General features: G+C 42.1%; 1 pseudogene; it reads right to left on the minus strand.

Annotated features, from left to right (window-relative positions):
• The window catches only part of LOC134624184 (NACHT, LRR and PYD domains-containing protein 3-like), a 189,929-nt pseudogene extending 163,585 nt beyond the window's left edge, over window positions 1–26,344 (minus strand).
• Window positions 26,345–27,688: the final 1,344 nt, after the last annotated feature.

A 27,688-nucleotide genomic window follows, 5' to 3' on the forward strand; every position in this document is an offset into this window, starting at 1 on the left:
GCTCCCACAGTTCTCAAAAATTTTAGAAAAGTTATTTGTTAATAGACTTGATAAATATATAGAGAAGCATAATCTCCTAAGTGATAACCAACATGGCTTTAGAGTGAAAAGGTCCACTTCGATGGCAGTGATGGAACTTGTAGAAGGGATATCTAATGCAATAGATAATAAGGAATATACTGTTGGTGTTTAGACTTACAAAAGGCGTTTGATACAATTGATCATTCTATATTAATGAATGAACTAGAGAGATATGGCATAAGAGGGATAGCATACAAGTGGATGAAAAGTTACCTGGATGACAGATATCAATATGTCGAAATCAATAATGTAAAATCTAAGCAGTTGAAGGTAACTTGTGGTGTTCCTCAGGGCTCTGTGCTGGGCCCTAAATTATTCATATTATATATAAATGACATATGTAGTGTTTCCAAACTGTTAAAATGTGTATTGTTTGCTGATGATACCACTCTGTATTGCTCAGGTAAAGACCTAGAACAGCTTCTGACTACAGCGGAAAAGGAGTTAAATATATTAAAAAACTGGTTTGATGTAAATAAGTTATCATTAAATATAAAGAAAACAAAATTGATTATTTTTGGCACTAGACAAATGAAAAATGTATCTAAAATCAGGGTTAATGGAATTGAAATTGAAAGAGTGTATGAAAATAAATTTCTTGGAGTGATAATTGATGATAAGCTGAGCGGGAAGTCTCATATAAATCATGTGACAACAAAAATGTCAAAAACCATTGCTATTCTCTACAAAACAAACATGTCCTGAACAAAAAATCATTATACACAATTTATTGTTCTCTGTTGCTTCCATATATGACTTATTGTCTGGAGATATGGGGTAATGCATATAAAACAAATACTCTTCCTATTTTCAAGTTACAAAAAAGAGCTATAAGAATTATAAATCAATCAAACTATATAGAACCAACTAACATTTTGTTTATTAATCTGAATACCCTGAAATTTTATGATTTAGTTGAATATAAAATGGCACAGATAATGTATAAAGCACAAAATAACTTGCTTTGCCGCAGTATTCAGAAGCTGTTTAAAGTCAGAGAGAGTCAATATGACTTAAGGGGAACAGATGTCTTTAAAAAAACAAAAAACAAGATAAGGACAAACATAAAGCAGAGATGTGTTTTTGTTAGAGGAGTTAACCTGTGGAATAGTTATGACAGTGATTTAAAAAGATGTAGTTCATTTTCCTTGTTTAAAAACATGTTTAAAAATAGAGTATTAGAAAAATATATAAATCAAGAATGAAAAGAGCAAAAATAATAATACTGAAACTCTTGGTTGTTTTGCTTTGATGTAGTTACTTATCTAAGGTGGAAAGTTTTTTTTGTTTTGTTTTGTTTGTTTGTTTGTTTGTTTGTTTGTTAGTTTTTGCTTTGCTTTGTTTTATTCTTTGCTTCGAGCCCTGTGTACAGGAGCTGCATGCAAAAGATTTTTTGTTAAAAGGGTTGGAGTAATAAGCAAATGCTTCTGCCAATACCTTTTGATTAGCCTTGTCTCATGATTTTTTGCTTTGTGGTAATTTTTATTCTGTATTCACTGAGATATTTGAATGCTAATCAATAAAATAAAATAAAATTTTTAAAAAAGTGACCTACATGTCCTCACTCATTAGCTGTGTTCCAAAATTTCGGCTGCATCCTTTGAAGACTGAGAAGGCCGGAAGTGCGAGGCTGTGAAATGGGACAGTCTAGCTGTCAGATTTGCGTCACCGCTGTGTCTGTGGAGTTTAACAAACTCAGCCGTCTGCTCCTTGCTATCTAAAATATAACAGGACACTGGCGTAAATTCTCGACCATCTCACACTTATGTTTGATTGGTTTTCTGTTTGATCTTTATTCAGCTGTGTGAAAATCCCGGAGGAACCCACCCGATGGATTAATAAAGTTTTATTTAATCTAATAATCTAATAACTTTGATCTCAGCCAACCCGATTTACTCCGGAACAAATAAAACACCAAAAAAAAAGGCAAACAATTACATTTTTAAGTTATCCGAATGACTTATATATCATGTTTAACCTGAGTAGTGAAAGAGCGGGGGTCTGAAAACGATGAAGCCGGGAGTCCGATGCGCTCGCCATCTTGAGTGACCATCGAACCCCTCGGCCTGCTATCGAGCGGTTGGGTAACAGACGTCTCCGAAAAGGTCAGCACACTTTTGCAAATATGTCATGTCTTGATAAACCAAGCAGATATTTGAAATTTACATTTTGGATTTATATTTTATTATTGTCATTTGTATTGAGAAACACGTAATCATTTATGCTTAGAAGTATGTTTAGAAGTATATAGTTGATTGCATATTGAAAGAATGTCTCATCCTAGGAGGGCTGTAACAACTCTGTGTAGCATGAAGAAGGGAGTGCGTTCACTCCTCTCCAGAGTGTTCTGGCATAGATCACACACCTCCTAGGGTCATAAGAGAGGTCGTATCTTCTCTTGCTGACCTTGCTATGGTATGGCAAACACACGTATATCTGTTTGAGTGTAAGAGCCTTTTGTTTAGATGGACCGCTAGATTCCTGGCACCAGCTTTGGGGAGTCTTCACAGGTTCACATCTTGACACACACAGATACACACACACACATACCTACCTACACAACGCACAGGCAAGGTACTCTTTGTGTGTATGTATACATCATATGTTAATGACCCTATGCATATTCATGTAACCACAATAAAAGGAGTGTTACAGGGAACCTGGCTGAGAGTCTGACGGAGGTCAAGTGGGCGGAACAACACTTGGCTCCAGTCGGGTCTCCCTCGTATATGAGTAACACAAAGAACTGTGCCTACTTGCGTCTTGCTATTTGCTGTTGTAGTAAATTGTATCGTTCCAGCGAGGGGTTGTGCTAGACAGGCCCATCATTAATCAGCTACTTTCTTGCCTGAAAATATGTTAAAAGTTCATTTTGTGACCCAGAAAGATTATTAAGAGTAATTTTAAAACTTAGTAGCGGCCGCCATTGTTGGAAACTAAAATTGGCTGGGCTGCGTTATGAATTCTGCGATATGGTGGGCCACGAAGGACACACCCGACCCATCCTTCAAATTCGGGGAAATGAATAGAATAGAATAGAATAGAATAGAATAGCTTTTTATTGTCACTGTTACAAGAACAGTGAAAGGCAGTTTGGCATCTCTCCATGTGTGTGGAGTACACAATAGCGTAAGTATTTACACAATAACAGACAAATTTACATTTACACAAGAAAGATATGCACAAGTTATACATACACCTGCAAACATACACGCACATACATACATATATGTATATATACATATTTGCATCCGTACATGCATACACACACACATATTTCCACATACACGCTTACATCTATATACATACACATACATGCCATCTAACTAGCAGGTGCATTGAGAGGTGCAGTGTGATCAGAGATATTGCACACTGAGTGTGTGTGTGTGTGTGTGTGTGTGTGGGGGGGGGGGGGGGGGGGGGGGGGGGTGATATTGCACATTGAGTGGGAGGGTGCTGTTGGAACTATACTGAATAATGTTATAATAAATACAGTATAAAGAGGTAAGGGTGTTGGTTGCATTGAAGTATAAACAGAAATACGGTTTATAAATAAGGTGTAATGTCCATGAGTGTTGGCAGTGCAGTTATCCTCCAATCAGGGAGGAGGTAGGGCATGTTTGACAGCCTGTGGGTAAAAACTTCTGTTGAGTCTGTTTGTCTTCGAGCTGATGGACCTGTAGAGTTTACCAGAGGGAAGGGGGGAAAAAGTAAGTGTCCAGGGTGGAGGGGTCCTTGATGATGATGCTGGCTTCCTGCTGAAGGCTGCCAGTATAGATGTCTCTGAGGGGGGTTAGTGAAGTGCCGATTGGCTGCTCTGCTGCCCTCACCACCCGCTGCAGTTTCCTCTTGTCCTCTGTGATGCAGAGGGTGCAGCAGTAAGTCAGAAGGCTCTCAATGGTGGAGCGGTAGAAGTTTACTAGCAGTCTTTGGGGTAATTGGGCCTGACGTAGTTTCCTGAGGAAGTGCAGCCTTTGTTGTGCTTTCCCTACCTGGTGGGAGATGTTTGTGGACCAGGTAAGGTCGGCCGAGATGTGGACTCCGAGGAACTTAAAGCTTTCTACCCTTTCTACCTCCTCCATCAATGTAGAGGGTGGAGTGCTCAGATCCTTTGTTCTTCTGAAGTCGATTATCATGTCCTTGGTCTTGGCTGTGTTCAGATGCAGGTTGTTGTCGTCACACCATTGCTTCAGATGCTGAACCTCCTCTCTGTAGCTGAATCATCGTTGTTGTCGATCAGTCCTATGACAGTGGTGTCATCAGCAAATTTTATAATGGTGTTACTGGTGTGGATTGGTGAACAGTCATGGGTGAAAAGTGAGTATAAGAGGGGACTGAGGACACACCCCTGTGGGACACCCACATTCAGAATGAGGATGGAGGAGGTGTGCTCTCCCATTCTTACATTCTGGGGTCTGTTGCTCAGGAAGTCCAGTATCCAGCTGCACAGTGAGCTGCTGAGTCCTAAGTTGCTGAGTTTATTAACCAGTTTGTGGGGTTGAACTGTATTGAAGGCAGAGCTGAAGTCCACAAATAGCATTCTCACATTAGTGATGGGATTTCCGGCTCTTTTTAGAGAACCGGCTCTTTCGCCTCGGCTCGCTAAAAAGAGCTGACTCTTTCGGCTCCGATCCGGCTCTTCAGGTTGTTTTGTTGCTTTAATTAATTTATTATTACAATAATATAAAATTATGCACAAAAGGAATTACTAATGTAAAAAAAGTGGTTTTATTTATATATGTTTATATATAAATATATACAGTGGCCCCTAGAGACACGTACAAACTCCAAAAAGCACGTACAAACTCTAAAACACATTTCTAGCGTTAACTGAACTTCCAAAACAGAGCTACCTAGATCACTTAAATTGCACAATTGAAAGCATATGTGTATGGTTTGTGTATTTAAACACAAGCACTCATATATATTCAAATAATTTAAAAAAAAGTTCATTTACTTCTTACTACCACACACCGGTCGTTGGTACTTGCTGGCTTGTGTAGCCTCTAGGTAACAAAAGCTCAACACTGTGCCTAGCATTCTGGAGCACTTCTGTTGTCTTTTATACATGTTTTGGAATTTTTATGTGCTTCTGAGGCTATGTCCACACGTACACAGGTATTTTTGAAAACAGAGATTTTCCGTTTTCGTTTTAAAAAATAATCCCATCCACATGTAAACGCAGAAATGAAGGAAAACGCTGCTAGGAACATGCCAAAGCAACAGGTGCCGATATATTCCTAAACGTGTAGAAATGTTGGCCAATCAGAAGTCTAGAAGCCTCGGTGGGAAATAGTAAACAAAGATGGGGCATAGAAGCAGAACCGAGTCGTATGTGTGGAGGGACAGTAACTGTGTGTGTATATGTAAGCATTTAAACACTGCAGAGAGGACAATTAACAGTAACAGTATTGTAGAAATTCATTTCACCGAAACAAAACGTGGAGCACAGTGTGACGTCAAAGAAAGGCGCACATCTTTGACGCTGCGTTTTCTCCGTTTTCCTCATCCACGCATAAATGCAAAAACTGAGTTTTCGAAAATATCCACCCTGACAGGCATTTTTAGAAATCTCCGTTTTCAGTGACCGAAAACGCCGTTTACGTGTTGACGAAAGGTGCAAACGCATAGAAAAATCTCCGTTTTCAAAAATACCCAGGTACGTGTGGATGTAGCCTGAGTTTTTATGTGTTTTGGAGTTTTTACGTGCTTCTGAGTTTTTACGTGTTTTGGAGTGTGTACGTGCTGCTTTGTCTCTAGGGGCCACCGTAAATATACTTTTATTTAGTCACGCCACATAAAATGTAATAAATAAATCATATAATACAAAAACCAACTAGTCACTGTTCAACTTTTAACTATTTAAATTTTCAGCTTTTGCTTTTAAACAAATTTAAAATGAAACAGCACAAAACACTGCAAACCACAACACAATTGCATGCATATTCTCTGTCATATGGGCCTGCATGAATAAACTTTCTGAATCCTTTTTCATCTGCAACTGAAAATAGTTGTGGATGATTACTATACCTTTCTAATGTGACGTTGTTGTCCCTGGCTCTCTTTCTCTCTTTCTCCCTCCCGCTCTGTTCCTGTGCAACTGCGACTGTAACTACCGCCCCTCCCCCCTCTGGCCAGCGCAAAGCACAAGGCTCGCGTGCGGAGTGAAGCGGAAAAAAAAGTGCGAGAGGGAGGGTGAGAGAAAGAAAAATAAAAACCCCACGGCTCGCGATAAGGAGCCGGCTCACGTCATTCACGTCAAAGATCCGGCTCTAAGAGCCATTTCGTTCGCGAACGACCCATCACTATCTCACATAGGTGTTACTACAGTCCAGGTGTGTGAGGGCTGTGTGAAGAACTGTTATTATGGCATCCTCTGTCGACCTGTTTGCCCTGTATGCAAACTGGTGTGGATCGAGGTTTGCAGGGATGGCAGTTTTAATGTGTGACATGATGAGCTGTTCGAAACATTTGGCAATTATGGGTGTTAAAGCAACTGGACGATAGTCATTCAAGCAGCTCACTGTTCCTCTTGGGCACTGGAACGATGGTGGTTGACTTAAAGCAGGATGGTACTACAGACTGTAGCAGTGAGAGGTTGAAGATGGTGGTGAAAACCTCTGCTAGTTGGTCTGCACATGCTTTAAGCACTCCACCGGCTGCACCGTCAGCACCAGCTGCTTTCCTCACATAGACTCTGCGCAGTGTGGCTCTGACCTGGTGCTGCTCCAGCTGGATGGGAGCGTCGTTCCTCTCTGTAATGGCAGGATGGGTGATGGTGTCCCTGTTTTCTTGGTCAAAGCGGGCGAAGAAATGGTTTAGGGTGTCAGGTAAGGTGATGTCTGGGGAGTTGGTTTGTGTGCAACTGTCTTTGTAGCCAGTGAGTGTCTTGATCCCCTGCCACATGTTTCTGGAGTTCTTTGTGTTAAAGTGTTCCTCGATGCGCTGTTTGTAATTGCGCTTGGCTTCTTTTATGCCTTTAACCAGAGATTGGCGTGCCTCTTTGTAGACTTGTTGGTCTCCTGATTTGAAGGCGCTGTCACGTGCTCTTAGTAGGGCTCTCACCTCACTGTTGAGCCATGGCTTCTGGTTCGGGAACACTTTAACAGTCTTTATTGTTGTTACGCTCTCAGTACAGAAGCTGATTTATGAGAGTACAGCAGATGTGTGGCCCTCCAAGTCTGATCCTTCTGCAAATACACTCCAATTCGTGTTATCAAAACAGTCTTGTAGGGCCGTGGTGGCTTCCGCGGTCCACACTCTTACTGATTTCTCAGATGGTTTTTGTCTTTGAATTAGAGGTTTATAAGCAGGGATCAGGGACAGAGAGAGATGATCAGAGAGTCCGAGATGAGGCAGGCGGGTGGCCTTGTAAGCATCTGGGATGTTGGTGTAGACCTGGTCTAGTGTGTTGTTTTCCCTCGTCGGAAAGCTCACGTTTTTAAAGAATCCAGGCAGGACAGATTTCAGGTTTGCGTGGTTAAAATCTCCTGCCACGATCACAGCGCAGTCCGGGTGTATTGTTAGCTGTTTATTAATGGAGCGCTGGAGTAGCTCCATGGCTGACTTAGCATTAGCTTGCGGCGGCACATAAACTGCTATTATTGTGATCGCTGTGAGCTCTCTCGGCAAGTAGAAGGGTCTACACTGGACCATCATGTATTCTATGTCTTGGCAGCAGTGGACAACTTTAACTGTGTTGTTGGTGCACCAGTTATTGTTTACAAACACTAGCAGACCTCCCCCGCGTTTCTTACCGGACTCTTTGTTCCTGTCCGCTCTGAACGTAGCGTGGCCTGCTAGCTCAATCGCAGTGTCTGGGGTAAAAGAGTCCAGCCAAGTCTCTGTGATGATCATAGTATCACAGTAATCCAGACAGCGTGAGGTGATCCGCAGTCGTAGCTCGTCGATCTTGTTATTTAGTGACCGTGAGTTGGTGAGGAAGAGACTTGGAATAGCCGGTCCATGTGGGTTAGCACGTAGCCTAGCCTTCAGCCCCGCTCTCTTCCCTCTCTTCTGTTTCCTGTGCCTCCGTCGCCTACGCCACTTCAGCGGTGGTATGGTGAAATTAGAGTCGGTGACCCTCCGGATCTCAGGGGGAATTGAGTCCCAGTCATTGTCAGCAAAGGTGTGCAGGTTTTTGTAGTTTAGAACCGCAAGCAGTTCAGTTTTACTGTACTGCATATGTGCTCCTGCATATCAGAGTAAAAGTGAAACAAAAATACACAAAATAAAAAGAAAACCGCTAAGTTGAGGAGAGCGCCGGGCCGCTGCGACTGCTCGCGCCGCCATCTTGATAGTAACCAGTGACTATTGGCGCCTCGTGTCAGGTGGTGGTTGTCCCCCAGAGTGTGAGCAGTTTCTTGACCTCATGGCCAATTCATCCCGATGGAGAGGTGAAGAGCTCCCAGACAAGATCGGCACAGTCAAGCTTCAGCAGTCAGTCACCTTGTTAGCGAGACAAGAGCATCTAGTCTGGGGCAAGCTGCCGAGTAATGTTTCTATGTCACCAGGGAGCACAGTGATTGTTGAAGCCACTTCATCAAAGTCCATGCCACGTAGCATCATGGTTGGCCGCATCATAACGCCATTGTGGGGTGATAGCTGGGTTCCCATGAAGGTCACTAACCTGTTGGATAAACCTGTCACCCTGAAAAGAAACAGTAAGTTGGCTGACGTGTCCCCTTGTGTTGCTGTTGAGGATTTTGACGTTTTCCAGGGCACCTGTCAACCCCAGAAATCTGTGCAGGAGGAAGAGAAGGATGATACCCACCTCACTGATTTTAAACAGAGACTAAAACAGGTTGAGCTCAGTGAGATTGATATTGACCTGTGCCATGTTGGTCAAGGGGGGAAGGAGAAATTGGTTAAAATGCTTGAGAAGTACAATGACATTTTCTCCAAGCATACACATGACTGTGGCAAGGCCGAAGGCTTTGTACACGGCATCAGGCTCACTGATGAGAGGCCGTTCCGCCTTCCTTACCGCCGAGTCCCTCCAGCACATTACCAAAAGCTGCGACAAGTTTTGTCTGAAATGGAAGAACAGGAAATCATCAGAAGGTCCGTGAGCGAGTATGCCTCTCCACTGGTGTTAGTGTGGAAAAAGGATGGTAGTTTGAGAATCTGCACTGACTTCAGATGGCTGAATGCAAGGACCCTCAAAGATCCACACCAGTCTGACTGCCTTGCTGCATTGGGTGGAAATACCTATTTCAGCACCATGGATCTGACCTTGGGATTTTATAACATCCCTATGGCAGAGGAAGACAAGAAATACACAGCATTTACAACCCCAATGGGATTGTTCGAGTACAACAGAATGCCCCAAGGACTCTGTAACAGCCCCACCTCATTCATGCGAATGATGCTCAGCATTTTTGGGGATCTGAACTTCAGTAGTCTGCTGTGCTATCTCGACGATCTGCTTGTATTTGCTCGGACTGAAGAGGAGGCCTTGGACCGGCTAGAGACTGTGTTTCAACGCGTGTGCATCCATAACCTCAAACTAAGTCCAAAGAAATGCCACTTAATGAGGTCATCAGTGAAGTTTTTGGGCCACATTATAGATGGCAATGGAGTGGCTGTGGACCCAGCAAAGGTTGAGGTCATAGCAAAGATGACAAAGGCTGAATTGATGGAGGATGATGGCTGCACCCCGTCAGTTAAGAGGATTAAGTCATTCCTGGAGATGATATTCTACTATCAGCATTTCATCCCTAGCTGCTCCTCTATGGCGAAGCCTTTGTTTGCCCTCACTGCTGGACAAAAGAGGAGAGGGAGAGTTAAAACAGGCACCAATGCTGGTGTATACAGAAAGATGAAGCCCTCTGACTGGACAGATGAATGTGATGCAGCTCTGTCTAATCTAAAAGAGAAGCTGTTGAATTGTGTAGTCCTTACACATCCAGACTTTTCTTTGCCTTTGATATTGTCTATTGATGCTTCATTAGATGGGCTCGGTGCTGTATTGTCACAAATACCAGCTGGACAGCAGAAAGCCCGTTCTATTGCTTTTGCCAGTAAGACCCTGAGCAATTCACAGAAAAAGTACCCAGCCCACAGGCTAGAGTTTTTGGCATTGAAATGGAGTGTGTGTGCGAAGTTCAGTCACTGGCTAAGAGGTCATCCCTTTACAGTGTGGACGGATAACAACCCTCTCACCTACATCATGACAAAACCAAAGCTTGATGCTTGTGAGCAGCGCTGGGTGTCCAAGCTTGCTCCTTACACATTTGACCTGAAGCACATACCTGGTACCAAGAACGTCGTAGCTGATGCTCTCAGCAGAGACCCCTTTGCAACAACAGTCAGCCATAGGCTGATCACAGAGCAGTACAGTCACCTCCTTGCTGAATATGAGAGTGTCAGTTCTGAGGGAATACAAAATGCATTCCAGTTGAAGGTCCAAGGTCAACGTGTGGACACACCACCTTTCTGTACCACAGGACTGCAGCCACCCTGGTCTCAGCCTGGATGTGATGCTATGGATGTTAAGGCAATCCTGGATTTTCACAGTGAGTGGGATCTGGCTGCTGAAACAAGGGCTGTGGAACTGTTCCAGTCAGTTCAGGACCTAGTGTTGCCAGGACAGGAGTCATTTCCTGTGTCCACACTAGAGGAACTCCAGCATAGCCAGGAACTTGATCCCAGTATTTCAAAGATCTTACCATTTGTCACAAGGAGAAGGCGACCTTCCAGGCGTGTTTGTTTGTGATTCATGTTCACTGTTTCAACTTACTGTTAGATATATGTAACTAAAAAAATATGTAAAATTGCCACTGGTAAATGAAGTCTCCCTAAAGTATAATTTGTTGATGAGGTAATTGTCACTATATGTTCACGATGCAGTGCATTTTCATTTGTTATATATGTGTATAAATACATTTTAGTATTTTAGCAGTTTTATTTGTTAATTAGATTTTATTGTGATGTTGCACCTCAGTCGCCTAGAGGCCCCGCTGAGGAAAGGTGTTCATGCAGAAGTCCAGTAAAGTCAAGTCGCTGTACTGTTTTGTTTTTATTTTAAACAGTTCTGGGAGAATAAATCTGCCCGGCTGGCAAAGTGAGAGCTGACTCCTCTGGTCATTCGCACAACGCAACGCAGAGAACTAACGGCAATCAGAGTTTAAGGCCAGACCGGCTACAAGTACATATTCAGTAATTCAGCAAATTATTTACATGGCAATGCACTTCAGGCGCAAATGTAGACCCCTAAATAAAACATTATGGGTTATTCAGAACAGAACTATGCTTGGAGAAATATTGTCCCATCAGTTGATCCAACTCCTCCACAGTAGCAGGTGGAATTTTTCTTTTCTGAGGACGGCTTCTTTTACCTGTCACTACGGATGGTCTGTTTATGTTTTGATTGAGAGCCTTTTTGGGGGCAGCTGAAGAGGAGAAGTCTATCTTATGGCCAACCTCTGACTGTATCTTGGTCATATTACCCAGCAAAACCCAGTATGCAGGTTCATCTGTAACAGTCCTTATGCCACGGATGACCACTGTTGCTTCTACTTCAAACAGAAGAGCAGCGACATGGGTGCAGGTATCCAAGACTCCGGCCATACAGGTGCAGTGGGTTCTTCAACCTTCCCTGTGATGCTCACAATGACCCATGGCTGCAATGCTGGTTCATTCAGTCCTTAAGACTGCAGTACCTGAAACACACACAGACAAAGTTAATTTTTGGACAAGAACTTTAATCAGCCAAGTCTGACACAAATGTGTTTTATCTACTTTCAAATCCACTTATCATAAATCTAACAAATAAAGTGTTTATGTAATTTCTTTTTATCTTTTTATGTATCCATCTATAGAACATTGCATGTTATATTCTAAATGTGCCTGGTCTTTTTCAGAAACCCGGCTGCAAAAAATGAACCTAAAGTATGTAATGCAAAGATGTAATCACTTTCAAGAGGGAGATAGCATAAAGTTCGATTTTAAGTGACAATTACGAATCACTTAATAAGATAAGGAGATTCTACAGGTCATTAATCAATGTATAAAACCAAAATAGAATGTATTTTTAATTACATAGGACATAAACACGAAAGCAAGGTCTATAATTAGGATTATTTATAATAAATATGAATTAATTAGTGCAATTTCTTTAACCATAGAGAATGACTGAATGCTTCAGGACAATGTCATATCAATGCACTGAAATCACTGTTATCCATCTAACAGAGCCTCCACATGTTCTCACTGTAATTTCCCCCTCATGAATGAATTTATGCTGCACTAATCTGAATGTTTGGAGGGAAATCAAATGCATTTTAGTCGCAGTACTCAAGCTGACTTACCTTTGTTTGAATGACGGCGAATTCACAACGTGGAGGCTTAAAAATAGCCAAATCTAGGGTTTCTACTCCAATGCCGTTATTTCACATGGGTCCCCATTTCCTATGCACGGTATTTTTTTCAAGTACCATCTCTTTGCATCCGGACGCAATCTGTCTCTATGCCTTCCTTTTTCTTTTGATCTGCTTTTAAGTATGGTTCGTAGCAATCTTCCTTCCAACACAGTGTGTTTGTTGTGATTTGTGGCCTGCTAAAATGGTGCCACGCTCCCACAATGCATTGCAGCGTGACGTCAACTCCAAAGCCCCATAGCTTTGCAAAAATTGGGTTTAAAGCACTTGCAGCAACAAAGACATAATATTCCAAAAACATGCTTTGCCGACCTTTTTGTATTTACAGTTTTGAGGGATAACCCTCTTAAATTCCTCTAACTAGAAATATATGTAAAAAAAACAAAAAACATAGTTTATTGCACTTTTTTGCAATTTCTGTAGTTACTATGGACTTAATCAATGTTCCCTCTAAGCTGCGCACGTGCGCAATTGCGCACTGCTAGCACGGTCTCTGCGCACAGAAAATCTGTGTTGCGCACAAAAAAAATCTAACCTGAATTGAAATTAAAATTAAACAATTCTGTTTTGCAGTGTTAGTCAGTAAGTGACTGGCTGCTCCAGTATGGGATTAGAACGATGCCACCTTATTCCATAGTCCAGCCAATAATGTGATTTACATTCGTATATACGCAGCTAATCAACGTGGTTGACAGGCTATGACAGCATTCTTATGTGCAGACACCGGTGTTTGAGCTAGCAAAGCAGCGTGGCTGATGTGGAGTGAAGCCACGTTAATGACAACGTGTACAACCATTGGAGATGTGAGCAGGACAGACGGAACAACTGACGGAAAAAGTGTGGACTTTATACCAGTTTTTAAATTGTGTTGATAGGCCACGTAAAACCAGAGTTATGATAAAAATATCTGCAATGTTTGGTTTTCTTCCTGAATACTGTCGTTGTTTATATTTACTGCGGGAAGAAACGGTAAAAACGGCGTTTTATAAGAAAAAAGGCTCAAAAGCCTGTGAGCAAAAACAAACTCCACCCCTCTCCCTTTCCTATTCATCCAAAAAAGTACCATGTTGACCAATCAAAGAATGATATGGCAATGTGGCATCTAGTTGTTAAGAAATGGGAGGAAGTTTTGGAGTGACGGCGGTGTTTGAGATATGAGAGAAATGACTTCCTGTTAGCATTAAGTGCTTCTGTAGGACTGATGTAATTTTCATGGGTTGGATCATTTAAATGAAGCTGGACTCAGATGCAGTAAATAAGTTGATTGATCATTAATGAATAAAGCTGGTCAAATCCATCACGTGGACACGTGATTGTGTAGTATTGATCCCAATGCTGGTATTAGTCCTGGATCAATAACACTGGATGGATGCGTTCAGCATGGAGCCCTGAGCTGTGTTACAGACAAACATGGAAACTGACAGGTCTGTGTCATTCACAGTCTGTAACACTTCTAAACAACAGAGGCTGACCCAAGTGCCTCAGAGCCAGGCACGCTCACATCACAGCTCTCTAAAGAAGTTTCAAAATAAGAGCTGAAAGCTGTGTTTGCTTGTGTTAGCTTATTATTGTGGAGACTAACATTCAGTGATCATGTGTTCAGACTCCTAATGATTACTCTCATAAATCCTGATCTTTGTATTTACTGTGTGTTGGATCAATAACTGAGATTCATCGTATCACACAGATGTGCTGCTGCTGGTGATGTCAGCACATCTGGAACAATACGAGGTATCTGCTACCAGACTGAGCAGGACGTGAGACCTGTGGACTGTTTAAAGCTGTCCCTCCACAGGTCACTCAGACCTGATCCACACCTCAGTGAAATTCTCTGACTTCCTCAGTAGAGACAGAAACCATTCAGATCTGGGACGATCAGCTGACTGATGATGTCACACAGACTGTGTTTTTCAGGAACAGTGATTCTGATGTGAGCCTGCTAGCTGACAGCAGACCTGATGAAACCACATGGTCACATCTGTGAGGACAGACTGGACTCTTTGACTGCAACTTGGTTCTCCTCAGAGGTCTGTACAGGAGCACGTCTGTAAAACATACAAACCTACTTGTGTAGCCTCTGCCTCACATGTAGATACAGTTACTGGTGGCTGTTTCTCTGCCAGTCAGACTGAAACCATGTCCTGATGTGCTCCATCATTCAGCTCTATGCCCCAGTCAGCATCACTGTGTGCTACCAGTGTCAGTGTTTCTGCCCTTTTCATGTTTCATACAAACCAAAGTGATACACAACATATGCAGTGCTATACACACATATTTATATGTTTCTAAGAGTTTGATAACCAAGCTGTTACCAACATCCTGCACCATGTTCTTGTTCAACATGGGAAAAAAATACACAAGACTAGTTTAAATAAAGATTGAAGCCTTTGCTGTTTATTAGATAAACCACATGCATTATGATCCCTCAATACAATAGCATTCTGCTTAGAATTGCATTCAAAACTATTGAGCCAATATTTTCAGCTTATATGGCTGAAACATTTTCAAATAATGAGCCTCCGACAATGAGTGAAACAGTAAGAGCATGTGGAGAGTTTGGAAACATCCCATTAAGAAAGAGAAATCAAACATTTGGATTCATTTTAATGAGCTCAGACTTATTGAAATACAGAGGAGGTGGATATGAACTGAGCTTCAGAGAAACACAACATACTGATATTCACTGTGAAACTTTGAGTGGAAAAAGACATAAAACAACATGTGGATCCTGGAATAATGGGAGCTTCCATCTTTAAAGGACTGAAGAGGAAGAAGTTTACAAGGAATGATTGAGAAGAGTTTCAAACATCAACTGATTGAATCCATGAATGTGAAAACGTGTTTGTGAGTGAAAGAGACAGACATGTACAGACTGAACTATCTGTTCAACAGTAAGAGTGTTTCTCTAACAGGAGACACTCTTTACACTCAGCACAGGGACACTGAGGAACCAGGAGACCAGAACCCAAACCCAGGATAAAGAGTTTGAGTGAATGTGGTGTTGAAGGTGTGGAGGTGGATCAGAGTGTCAGAGGAGACTCTGTAGAAGGACAGAGTGCCAGCAGGACAGTCCACATACACTGCTGCTCTGTTAGAGACAGAGGAGGAGGAGGAGATGAATGTGTATCTGTTATTGTGCCAGACAGAACAAGAACTATTATCATCAGAGCAGATCAGACTCCAGGACTGATCATTGTGTCCAAACCAACAGTCATTACTGTCTCCTTTCCTTCTGATTCTTCTGTAACTCACTGATATAGAAATGTTTCCTCTCCACTCGACCTCCCAGTAACAGCGACCAGTCAGACCATTTCTACACAGCAGCTGATAAACATCAAATCTGTCTGGATGATCAGGATATGACTGAACCTCCTCCACACGTGTCACCTTCCTGTTGTTGTCAGACAGTTGGAGCTTTGTGTTCACTGTGTTTGTGTCGATTGTGAGTTGACAGGAATCTGATGGAGAGAACAAACACAATCCAGCTGCAGTTATTGATCCATCATCTGTTCATTGATTGACACTTTGATGATGACTCCTGACATCAGAGATGTGACTGAGTGATGTGACAGTTTGAAGATGGTTGAATGTGTGCTGCTTTGTTTTCATGAATCCCATTAAAAACACACTTACACTTCCTCAGACCTGGTCTCAACCATTGGACTCCAGCAGGCTCCACCCTGAAAGGAGGAGGGGTGTCAGACCAGCACAGTCTCTTTCAGCATGCACACATGGACATTACATGGCTCTCCTTCACATACTGTTACACACTGATAAAGGAACAGTCCGATATTTTCACAAATACACTTCAATCCATACGTGGATCAAGGTGCTGATGATTTGGACTGATCCTGGATCTGTCAGTACACCAGTATATTGAATGAAATATGATTGATTCAAACTCTGATCTTCATTATCTTTGTATTCTTCTTCTGTTTAGCGCCCAACTCCCTGCCTTTGCTGCCAGCTGTTTTTCTCTTCTTGGTGCCCAGTCTGTCTCTGCTTCACAGAGACAGACTGGGACATATTTGAACACCAGGACCTAGAAACTTTCACAGGATCAGTACTGGACTACATCAAGTTCTGTACTGCAAATGTGACAGTGGACAAAAGCATTCGGGTTTTCCCAAATCAAAAACCCTGGATGACCAGCGAGGTCCACTCACTCCTCAAAGCCCGTGATGCCGCCTTCAGGTCAGGTGACAGAGCTCTGTACAGGGCTGCTCGAGCTGACCTGAAAAGGGGGATTAAAAAAGCCAAGTCAGACCACAAAAGGAACATCGAGTCCCACCTGTCCAGCAACAACACACGGGAGGTGTGGCAGGGAATGCAAGACATCATCAACCACAGAGGCAGCACTGCAAAAACAGAAAATTCGAGTGTGCAGCTGGCAGAGGAAATAAACAGCTTCTTCGCCCGCTTTGAAACACCACAACAGCAACACTCATCTGCTTCAGCCCTGCTCCCATCCTCATCCTCACCTGGTTCCTGCACCGCTCCACTCACTGTAACGGAGCACGATGTCAGACGTGTGCTCCTAGCAGTGAACCCCAGAAAGGCGGCCGGTCCAGACAGAGTACCTGACAAGGTACTAAGAGCATGCGCACACCAGCTCACCCTCATCTTCACCAGACTCTTCAACCTCTCACTGGATCAGGCAGCCATCCCATCCTGTCTAAAATCAGCCACAATCATCCCAGTGCCGAAGAAGTCTCCCATCTCCAGCCTGAATGATTACCGCCCTGTGGCCCTCACACCGGTAATCATGAAATGCTTTGAAAGACTAGTCCTTCAGCACATCAAGGATTACCTCCCCCCAGAATTCAACCCCCACCAGTTTGCATACCGTGCAAACAGATCCACAGAAGACGCCATCGCCACAGCCCTCCACGCTGTGCTGAGTCACCTAGAGCAGCGGCAGAGCTACGTCCGAATGCTCTTTGTGGACTACAGCTCAGCCTTTAATACTATCATCCCGGACATCCTCATCAACAAACTGGTCACTCTTGGCCTCCCTCCTCTCACATGTGCCTGGATAAAGGATTTCCTCACAAACCGGCCCCAGACTGTGAGACTCGGCCCTCATCTCTCCTCCACTCGCACACTGAGCACCGGCTCCCCACAGGGCTGTGTGCTGAGCCCCCTCCTGTATTCTCTCTACACCCACGACTGCAGTCCGACCCACAACAACAATCTCATCATCAAGTTTGCTGATGACACCACGGTAGTCGGACTCATCTCGAAGGGAGATGAGGCAGAGTACAGAGAGGAAGTCCTGAAGTTGGCAGCATGGTGTTCAGAAAACAACCTGGCACTGAACACCAAGAAAACCAAAGAGCTCATTGTTGACTTCAGGAGACACAGCACTGACTTGGCCCCCCTCTACATCAACGGGGAGTGTGTAGAGAGGGTCCACACTTTCCGGTTCCTTGGTGTCCTCATCTCTGCTGACATCTCCTGGACGGAAAACATTTCAGCGGTCATCAAGAAGGCCCAACAGCGGCTGCACTTCCTGAGAGTCCTCAGGAAGTACAAGCTAAACTCCAACCTGCTGCTGACCTTCTACCGCTCGTCCATTGAGAGCCCTCTAACCTACTGCATCACGGTATGGTACGGCAGCTGCACCAAGGCAGATAGAGTGAGGCTTCAGAGTGTGGTCAAGACAGCACAAAAGATCATCGGCTGCCCTCTCCCCTCCCTGATGGACATTTATTCCTCCCGCTGCCTCAGCAGAGCAGCAAACATTATCAAGGACAGCTCCCACCCTGGCTTCAACATGTTCAGCCTGCTTCCCTCAGGGAAGCGCTACAGGTGCATCAACACAAAAACCCACAGACTCAAAAACAGTTTCTTCCCCAAAGCGATAACCACCCTGAACTCACACATGCACCGTTAACACAGCCCCCCACTTCCCACTTCCTCTATGGACCACCACTATTTATACCAATTCTATGTGCAATAACTGTATATACATAAACACTATTTATACCAATTCTATGTGCAATAACTGTATATACATAACACTATTTATACCAATTCCATGTGCAATAACTCAACTGTACATACATAACACTATTTATTACATATTACTTACGGCTTGTAAATTGTACATTTGTACATATATATATATATATATATATATATATATATACATCTTCTTCCCTATGTTAATACTGTCCATATGTATATAGCGCTGCAGAACTGTACCCCCCCTCCCCCCCAGCATGTTTACACTGAGTAGGAGATGCTCTGTATCTCATTGTACAACTGTATAGTGACAATAAAGGCATTCTATTCTATTCTATTCAGTGAGGTTACTGTACATGGCCTCTGACCTCTGAGTGAGTGCAGAATTGTTTCCATGTGTTTTAATGCCACATGAAACCTGTTCATGTTCTGATTTAACAGCAGATTTCTCCACATGCACACAGAGAAATATTTGCCTCTGCCACACAAAAAGTGGACCATATATTTGTTTTTGAATATTTCATCATGAAACTATTAAGGGATCAGAGTATTTCCTCAGTAAACAGTCTGATGCTCATGTTACTCCACTGAATCATTCTGTTGTCAGCTGACATCACTGAGAGTCACCTGTCAGTCACCCGCATTCTAAGAGGCAACGAAGAAGAGATGCAGGTTATGGACTCAGCTAGCTTAGCTGCACCTTGGATTGCATAATCACTCACAAATTGTGCCCTTCCACCAAATGGTTCAAACATTAATATATGATGTTTATATGTTTTATAATATATGTCTGTAACCTGTTTCATGTGCTCAACCATCTTACAATAGCAGTAAAGAGGCATTGTGTGAGGCAAACAGTTCTCTTGCCTCACAGTAAGGGGCAGTCGTGAGCTTTGACGTTCTTATGCTACTTTGCAGCTGCTGTAAGTGACAGCAAGCTAGCAGCAATCTTAGAGTCCATTGTTACAAGTCAAGTGCAAAAAAATAATGAACTTTTTTTCCCAGAAGGATTGGCAAATTAGTGTTATGCAGGGTACAGTTTGTCTGTGTAAAGAATGCTGATGAAACAAAACCTGTTAACTGCTGCCGATCGAATGCAAGACAGGACTGGCTCAATTTGTGGCAGCAGCAGCTCGTAGTGGTGTTGTGGTCTGCCACAGCAATTGCTACTGCTTTGATAATGTTTTTATATTTTACCTGAGAGTGTCCAGTCTCCAGCGTGGATCCTTTATACCAGCTGACAGCAGCTTTATCCCTGAATCGCCTGGGTCATTGTAGCTCAGATCCAGCTCTTTTAGATGGGAGGGGTTGGAGCTCAGAGCTGATCCCAGAAACATACAACCTTCCTCTGTGATAAGACAGCGTGATAAACTGCAGATACACAAAATAACAATCCATCTGTAAACACTCATCCAATGGTTTGTCTTTGTTTTACATTCATTTCATTAATTTAATTCAAGTTACATTTATAGAGTGACAGTCAATATCAAAATTTGGATCAAGTTGTATAGCAGTCGACTCTACAATATTAAATAGAGGTGACCTGAACAAGATCACCACTTGACTCCATTGTAAAAACTCAAAATCTTCCCAAGTATATTTGTTTAATTCCTAGTTAAAATATCTCATCATACTTAAAATAAGACACAATCAGCTATAAAGTAACATTTCATTGGCAGATTTTTTTCACTACTTTCAAGCAAAAAATATTCTATTAATTAACGCTTTAAGACCTACCATAGAACCAAGTCCGCCAGAGCTTATATTATATTTTTACATGCTGTAGTGCCATTTTTGGGAGCATTTAAAGTTGCTATACATCAATACAACCATTATAGCCCAAATGTTAAATAATATGTATGCATTAAGTGCATAGTAATTATATAAATTGCAAAACAGTGCAATAAACTACAAAAAAATTGAAAATCGTTTTTGTTTTTTTAACAACAACGCTAAAGCTATTCCGTTATACCTGTATGTAAAAAATACACTGCACCCAAAATATTTCATAGTTCAGCAATACTGATCAATCTAATAAACTTAAACCTACTCCATCCCCCCTATTCTGGTATTTTAAAGAGTACTTAGCAGAAATATTAAGCAAACTAACAAATAGGGTTGCAAACTCCCAGCAAAAAAAAAAGAAAATAGGGAACCACCGCCGACCCTCCACCTCATGATGCTTAATCGACGTAATCAACTTTTATTTGATGCAGTGTGAAAAAAAAATGCACAGAATTAAATTATTTTTCAAGAATAATTAAATAGATTCAACATCTTTCTTCAACACAATTGCAAACTGCACAGATGGTACCTTCCCAAAAGAAAAAGTACTATAGCTTACTAGGGTATATTAGACTTAACACTTACTATATACAGTAATGGACTTCTACACATTTTACATCAGATTAAAACTTTGTAAAGTGTAAAGTAAAGTGTGTTGTGTTAGTCCCCGAAGGGAAATTACTCCTCTGCATTTAACCCATTCACCCAGTGAAGCAGTGGGCAGCCACCAGTGCAGCGCCCGGGGAGCAGTGTGTAGGGGCGGTACCTTGCTCAGGGGTACCTCAGGGTAGCCGTTCAGTGGGGTCGAACCCCCGACCTTCCGATCATGGGGCAGGCACTCTACCTACTGAGCTATCCCTGCCCATTATCAGAATCTTGGGTGTAAGATTCTGATAATTATTTATTAAAAGCTAGAAATTTTAAATGAGAATAAGAAAGATAAGTATGTCTTTGTGCCCCCTTTTCCCTGTTAATGCCCTATCGGGCCCCCTGGCTAAACTTTGCTAGATCCGCCCCTGCACAGTTACCAGCCGTCAGCTGTGTAGAAAAGGATCCTGGTCTAGAAAGTAATATTAAATAAATTCTAACAACAGCTTATCAAGGTTAAACGTACTGCTGTTGTTCAGCCGCTGGTTTCCTCTTTCTGGTGCAAAGTGGGCCAAAAACAAAGAAGAGAGACGGACTCCCGACAGAAAAGCCGATCAACTGATCATTAAGCAGTTTCATTAAGTAGCAGCAGGAGAGGGAGGGAGAGAGAAGAGGCAGTCGCTCCATATATCGGTTGTTAAGCTTAACGTGGGAATGCTTTACAAACATTCAGAGATGAACTTAAACACTTGCTTTACTTCTCTCGGGGATAACTTCCTCCGAGATGAAATGCTGGTTTGCTAGCTAGGCTACAAATACACACAGCCGCTCTATCACGTGACGCATACTGCTCCGACGTGCTATGGTTATGAGCCGAGTTACGCCCTGTTGCAAGTTTTGTGAGGTGCTTTCTTAATATTTAATGGATCTGATTACATTTTTTATTTCTCTCCGATATCCGATGTTTGAAATTGTATAAAGAGTTTATAAAAATGATCAGAGGAAGCAATTAACTAACTTCATCAAAAAGGACTCGAAGTTCCCGTGAAGTATTATGACTTTTTTGGAGTGTAAAAGACTGAATCCTGACCTGAGAATTTGTAGTGTACAATGTGGACTCTCCAGTGCAGCAGACAGAAATCTAAGTCCTGAATTCTCCAGGTCGTTGTTACTCAGGTCCATCTCTCTCAGGCTAGAGGATTGGGAGCTGAGAACTGAGGACAGAATTTCACAGCTTTTCTCTGAGAGATTACAGCCACCCAGTCTGATAAATTAACAAACAAACAGACAAAAGTAGTTAAATTTAAAGTTTATCAATGTTGCATGGAGGACTTACTAGGTTTGGAAACATTTAATGTTTTTTTTAGGACTGGCTAGAACTGCTATTGCTGTATTTAAAATATATCAGAAACAGACCTTTACTGTCACTGACAATAATGATAAATGGTAAGATACAACAAGAAAATTATGACTTTAACCTTTAGTAACTACATCTTTAACTGATTATTTAATTTGATTAAAAATAAATCATCCTTTAATCTAACCTCAGAGCTTCCAGTGTACAATGACGACTCTGCAGTGCAGCTGACAGACACTTCAATCCTGAATCCTGTAAGTTGTTGTTACTTAAGTCCAGCTTTTTCAGTTTAGAGGACTGTGAGCTGAGAACTGAGGACAGAGCTTCATAGCTTCTCCTTGAAAGAAAACAGCCACTTAATCTAGAAATAAAGAACAAAAATTTAAAAAATGGTTTTAAATATTCATTGAGGAATTACCAGATGTAGCAATAGTTTATGTTGTTTTGGGATTGCCTGGTATTACTATTGTCTTATTTTACACACATGAAGATCAACTGACTTCCAAACTGGTACTTAGAGCTGTTTTCACACATGAAGGATATGGAAGCTAAAGGCAACACAAGACTTTAATGCACATTGCATACTTCGCCACATGGTTAGCGCATGCCAAATTAATGTTATATTTGCTGGGACATTTGTTTTGTATTAACTTGGTGTGAATTTACTGGCAGTAATTCACTATCTAATAATGCAACCAAAAGCAAATAAAAATAACCTGACAATTGTATAGGTTTGCCTTTTATTTAGTAATGCAAGACAGATTCTAAATAATACTGGGAAAGAATGAATCCTGACATTAGACTTTTTAGGCAACAGTGTGGACTCTCCACTGCAACAGACAGAAGCACCACGCCTGAATCATGGAGGACATTGTTGCTCAGGTCCAACTCTTTTAGACTCGAGGCCTGGGAGCTGAGAACTGCGGACAGAGCTTCACAGCTTCTCTCTGAGAGGAAACAGCCACTCACCCTAGATATGAAGAACACCAACAAGAATAAAGGAACTAGATTAAAGTAAAACAACTGGTTATAATAAGACTCTTTTTGACTCTGAGCACACAACTAACACTAACAATAAGGAGACCTGCTTCACCACCTGAATTACAGGCACTACAGTGTACCGATGGTCAAGTAGAGAGTTATCAGATTTGGCAACATTTAATATTATTTAAAGGCTTGCTGGAATTACTATTTTCTGATTTTCAACACATTTGAAATATGTGCCAATAGAAATAATGAAAAATACTAAGAAACAACAAATGGATGACGCTCACCATTATTAGATAGTTAACTAGAAATTTCATTATTTGATGAGAAGGTAAATAACCCATTGATCTGACCTCAGAGTTTCTAGCATACAGTGTGGACTTTGCAGTGCAGCTGACAGAAGCATCATTCCTGAATCCTGGAGGCTGTTAATACTCAGGTCCAGCTCTTTAAGACTAGAGAACTGAGAGCTGAGTACTGAGGATAGAGTTTCACAGCTTTTCTCTGAGAGTAAACAATCACTCAATCTAGAAATAAATAACACAGACAACACCCCCCCCAAAAAAATAGATTAAAGAGTATTGATGGTGTAGTACAGAGTTAAAGGTTTGTCAATATTTAATATTCTTTCAGTGGCTGGAATTGGCATTGTCTGGTTTTAAACAAATATGAAATAGGTCAATTTACTTTCTATTATAAATAATGAAAAATACTAACAGACAACAACAAATACATGAAGTTTAAAGCTGGTATATGTTTAACTGCATATTATTTCATTTAGTAAACAAATAAAATATCATTAGATCTGACCTAAGCGTTTCCAGTCTACAGTGGGGACTTTGCAGTGTGGCAGACAGAAGCTTCACTCCTGAATCCTGGAGGTTGTTGATACTCAGGTCAAGCTCTCTCAGAGTAGAGGACTGGGAGCTGAGAACTGAGGACAGAGCTTCACAGCTTCTCTCTGAAAGGAAACAACCACTCAATCTAGAAATACAAATGGACAGAAAAATTAGCTCAAATTAAATGTCTTGCCGCAAGTTCGCTCTTCAAGTTATAAAAATTCCTCCGCAAAAACAAATCTGTTCATGCCTGCTTCTCCAAGTGACTTCTTCATTTTCTAAATACACAGTCCAGAGACTCTGTGTCTCCAGACAGAAACATACATTAACTTACAGAGCTTTGTTGGAGGCTTTCACCACTGGCAGCATCCTCAGAAGAGCCTCCTCTGAAGCAGAGTATTTCTTCAGATCAAACACATCCAGATCTTTTTCTGATGACAGTAAGATGAAGACCAGAGCAGACCACTGAACAGGAGACAGTTTATCTGTGAAGAGACTTCCTGATCTCAGGGACTGTTGGATCTCCTCCACTAGAGAACGATCATTCAGTTCATTCAGACAGTGGAACAGAGTAATGCTTTTCTCTACAGACATATTCTCACTTAGCTTCTCCTTGATGTACTGGACTGTTTTCTTAATGGTCTGTGAGTTACTTCCAGTCTGTGTCACGAGGCCTCATAGGAGAGTCTGACTGGTCTGCAGTGAAAGACCCAGGAGGAAGCGGAGGAACAAGTTCAGGTGTCCATTTGGACTCTGCAAGGCCTTGTTCAATGCACTCTGGTGGAGATATTGCAGGTTTCGTTTGCTAAATAATTTAGACCACCAGGAGGTTGTTTCTTCAAGCAAATTGACTCCAGAGCTGATGAATGTCAAATGGACATAAAGAGCAGCCAGAAACTCCTGAACACTCAGATGGATGAAGCAGAACACCTTGTCCTGGTACAGTCCTCTCTCCTCTTTAAAGACCTGTGTGAACACTCCTGAATACACTGAGGCTGCTCTGATATCGATGCCACACTCTGTCAGGTCTGATTCATAGAAGATCAGGTTTCCTTTCTGCAGCTGATCAAAAGCCAGTTTTCCCAGAGACTCAATCATCTTCCTGCTCTCTAGACTCCAGTGTGGATCTGTCTCTGTTCCCCCATCACAACTGACCTTATTTATTTTAGCCTGAACCAGCAGAAAGTGGATGTACATCTCAGTCAGGGTCTTGGGCAACTGTCCTCCCTCTCTGGTTTTCAGCACATCCTCCAGAACTGTAGCAGTGATCCAGCAGAAGACTGGGATGTGGCACATGACGTGGAGGCTTCGTGATGTCTTGATGTGGGAAATCATCTTGCTGATCTGCTCTACATCTATGAATCTCTTCCTGAAGTACTCCTCCTTCTGTGGGTCAGTGAACCCTCTGACCTCTGTCACCATGCCAACACAGTCAGGAGGGATCTGATTGGCTGCTGCAGGTCGTGTGGTTAGCCAGAGGCGAGCAGAAGGAAGCAATTTCCCCCTGATGAGGTTTATCAGCAGCACATCCACTGAGGCGGACTTTCTAGGATCAGTTAGGATTGTAGTTTTGTGGAAGTCCAGAGGAAGTCGACACTCATCCAGACCATCAAAGATGAACACAACCTGGAAGTCTTCAAAGCTGCAGATTCCTGCTTCTTTGGTTTCAGTAAAGAAGTGATGAACAAGTTCCACCAAGCTGAACTTTTCCTCTTTCAGCACATTCAGCTCTCTGAAAGTGAATGGAAATATGAACTGGATGTCCTGGTTGGCTTTGTCTTCAGCCCAGTCCAGGGTGTATTTCTGTGTTAAGACTGTTTTCCCAATGCCAGCCACTCCCTTTGTCAGCACTGTTCTGATTGGTTCATCTCTTCCAGGTGAGGCTTTAAAGATGTCTTCTTGTCTGATGGTTGTTTCTGGTCTGTCTGGTTTCCTGGATGCTGTTTCAATCTGTCTGACCTCATGTTCATCATTGACCTCTGCAGTCCCTCCCTCTTTGATGTAGAGCTCTGTGCAGATCTGATTCAGAAGGGTTGGGTTTCCTGCTTTAGCGATCCCCTCAAACACACACTGGAACTTCTTCTTTAGTGCAGATTTAAGTTTATGTTGACAAACTTCAGCAAAATATTCTGAATAACAATTATATAAGCACAGAGAATTTTCATTAATTCTTCCAAAGACTGCTCATGATCATTTCACTCCAGATAAGAAATGACTGTATACAGGTTTAATTATAGGTTGGGGCATTAGTGTAAATGCTTGATTCATCCATCATAAATCTTTAGAGAAATCTTCTTACTGTAATACAGACAGTCAGCCAGAACTTCCTGCTTCATTCTCCTCAGGAAGGACACTGCCATCTTCACAAATGCCACTCTGCTGCTCATCCTCTGCTCATCATCGTCTGTGTTTCTCTCAAAGAATCCTGCATAATCTGGATTCAGTACCTTCTGGATCTTCTTCAGCTCCTTCTTCACAAAGGTGATGATGTTGTCCTCCAGCAGCTGAAACAACATACCTAATGAATGATCCAATCAGACTGAAATCATGGAGCCAAACATAAGATCCATGTTGGACACACTGAAAATCCACTGGTCTACAAAGAGCAGCATGAAGATGACTGTGAACAGAATAGATATAAAAGTAGTTGTTTTGCATGTACAGACCATAAATATGGAGTCCAGGTGTGTTTGATGCTGCTGGGCAGACTGACCACTGGGACCCTCTGAGCTCCACTCCAATCTGTGGAGGAACCATGTGGAATTACTTCAAGCATGTGATAAAGATCCCATAGTTTTCTGCTCAAATAACTTAATCTGAATCAAGTTTGTCAAGTATAAAACCATCAGTTTCTGAAAATATAGGGCAAATAACCTCCCATCCATCTTCTTTCACTTTTCCAGGGGCGGGTCAAAGCAGTTTAAGCACAGAAGCCCAGACCGTGTTCTGGGTTTGCTTCAGGCCCTCCTCCCGGTGGGACATGTCCAAAACAACTCATTGATAAAGATGCCCAGACCAAGTTAACTGACTCCTTTCGATGTGGAGGAGCAGTGGCTCTACTCAGAGCCCTTGCGGGACAGCCAAACTCCTCACCCCATTTCTAAGGGAGAAGCCTGTCACCTTTCAGAGAAAGCTAATTTCCACTGTCCACAATCTAGTTCTTTCGGTCACTACCTACAGCTCGTCACCATAGATGAACTGGTACATCAAGAGCTTCACTTTTACACTCAGCTCTCTCTTCACCAGTGGTGATACAGAGTCTCCTTTCCAGCACCCTAGCATAGACTCTTCCAGGGAGGCTGAGGAGTGTGATCCCCATATAATTGGAGCACACCCTCCGGTCTGCCAATCCAGATGTTTAAGGTTCAGCCTTAATGCCAATGAACAAGATCTCTTGTGCCCTTAACTTTACCAACTACAACACAGTACAACAGTAAGGTCCAGCAATGCTTTAACACCTGTAAGGAGATAGCGAAATAAAATATAAGCTTCTAGTATTTTTTTTTCTAAAGGTAGCATTTTTTGTTTGAGCTTTAAGCTCCATCTCCTTCATTTCTGTTTCATTTGCAGCTTTAGTTTTAAAAATGTCCTCATTCAGCCTCTGTTTTTTCCGCTTTATCACAACCTCTAATTTATGTTTCTTCAGTTGTAGCTTTACTTACAGCTCGGTTAATCCTACAACATTGTCCTTTTTCCTGTTACTT

Source organism: Pelmatolapia mariae, linkage group LG3_W, assembly GCF_036321145.2.
Source record: "Pelmatolapia mariae isolate MD_Pm_ZW linkage group LG3_W, Pm_UMD_F_2, whole genome shotgun sequence".
Taxonomy (NCBI): Eukaryota; Metazoa; Chordata; class Actinopteri; order Cichliformes; family Cichlidae; genus Pelmatolapia; species Pelmatolapia mariae.